Below are 2,071 nucleotides of genomic sequence, written 5' to 3' on the forward strand. Positions count from 1 at the left end.
CATCCACAGGTTAAATTTGTCAAATTTGCCTTCTCATTGCACATGGGCATAGCCCGCCATCAATGCACGAAGAGCACTCCCCTTTTTGTCCATCTTGCTAGTGTTTCTCCTTTGGACGACTCATAACTGGCGAATGTTCGCCAGGGAGAGTGGCACATGCGAATTTTTAGGTGGCATATTTAGTTGTGCACGGATGCCAGTTTCTTCAGAGTGACATGGTAGTTTCTTCAGAGAAGACATTTTTTGTTTTAAAATTGTCATCATTTGATCTTTCTCACAACTAAAACTGCCAACAAATGGCGTTCGCTTGCCACCCTCTCCCCGTGAATGTCGGTTGGGTAACATTACTGTTCTCCTTTTTCTCTTTATTTTTTCGTTATGTTACATTTTACATTTTCTTTTATTTGTTGTTCCTTGCCGTGTTTTTTTATTCATTCAGTTGTTTATTTTTCTTTCATTTTTTGTTGTTTCTTTTTTATTTATATTTGCATGAGTGTCCTTTTATTTCCCTTTTTACTTTATTGTTATAGCAAATACATGGACATTATTAGGAGACATGATGTTACTTATTTAATGTTGGTGAATATCTACCTTGAAATACATGATTCACATCCCTTTTGAAGTACGTGAATGTTTTTTCTGTAGTTGGTAACACTTGTTTGAATTACTCCAACATTTTTCAGTGGATAGATCCAAACTATTCTGGAAATAGGCAACTCGCACACACTCCCTTTTCAAAAAATATAGTATCGGGAAATCGTTTCACATAACACATAAAAAAGTTATTCATGCTTAAATATTTACCAAGAGTAGCATGAACAATTTGTGTTTTATTGTTTTCCTTTTCAACTTTTTGCCGTCATCTAGTTCTCCTTTTATTTTTATCTTTATTTCTTTTTTTTGCTATGTTTCATTTTATCTTTTCCGTCATTTATTGCTTCTTTTTAAATTTGTATTAGTTGCTCCCGATGTATGCCACATGGTGTTATTTCTTGTTTTCCATTTTTTAATTCTTCTTTTTATTGTCCTTCCAGTTTTTTTTTGTTGTTTATGTTTGATTTCTTAATTATGTATTTATTTATGTTTTCCCGCTTGTCTTCCTTCCAGTTTTATTTGTTGTTTATTTTGGATTTTTTATTTATCTATGTTTCCTCATTCGTCCTTTTATTTTACCGAAAAAGGGTTTCCCCCGCTTTGTATTCCAAAGCAACCAACACCGATACAGGATCGCTGGGGCGAACAACATAACAAGCCCAAAAAAGAAGAAGAAGAATCAAATGCCAACAACGGCAGTTCGACAGAGCGCTGATGACCCGCCACCGCTACGCCCAGCAGAGACAAACCACTACAACCCGAGGCTCCGGACCACCGCGTACAAAATAGCACCTCCAAGAAGGAAAGCGACGCCGACGACTCTGCTGCCCGGACATGTCCTAGGGTTTCCCCGGCATGCGGAGGGAGGTGGGGGATGGATATCACCGACACGCTCCAGGAAGGAATGGTAGCACCCGCAGGTGTCACCGTATCGGGGCCGAAGACCGGCAAGGATTTCTCCCATACTCCAATCCCCACCGCCCAACGGACCGGAGCCGACCAGCCAGACCGCCGCCCACCACCATGCGCCATCGTGGTTGCGCCGTCACCCACGCCGCCTCACTGTGAACACCAACACGAGGCCAAGAGGACCGGAGAGAAGCGCCCCGCGGAGGGAGAAGCAACACCGAAGCCGAACGGGAGGGAACCACCTCCACCACCGTCGTGCGGGAGGACAGAGCCTCCGGCACCGTCGCGGTAGCCGTCCGAACGCGGCAGCAGGGCATGCCAGGCCACCCCTGGCCTGGCCAGGCCTGAAACGGGCCCGCTAAGCCCCGCCGCCACGCTGCAGCAAGCCGGCGATGGCGCCGCCAACACCCTGCCGCTCATCGCCTCTCCCCCGCCTCCCGGAAGCCACGAAGCAGACCCACCCCGCCGCCGGCCCGCCCAGGCCCAGATGGGGCCTGAAGGGCCCAGATCTGGGCCGAGCGGGCGCCGCCAGACCGCGTCGCCGCGTTGCCCCGCCGCCAACGACGCC

This window comes from Triticum aestivum, chromosome 5B (genome assembly GCF_018294505.1).
Source record: "Triticum aestivum cultivar Chinese Spring chromosome 5B, IWGSC CS RefSeq v2.1, whole genome shotgun sequence".
Lineage (NCBI taxonomy): Eukaryota > Viridiplantae > Streptophyta > Magnoliopsida > Poales > Poaceae > Triticum > Triticum aestivum.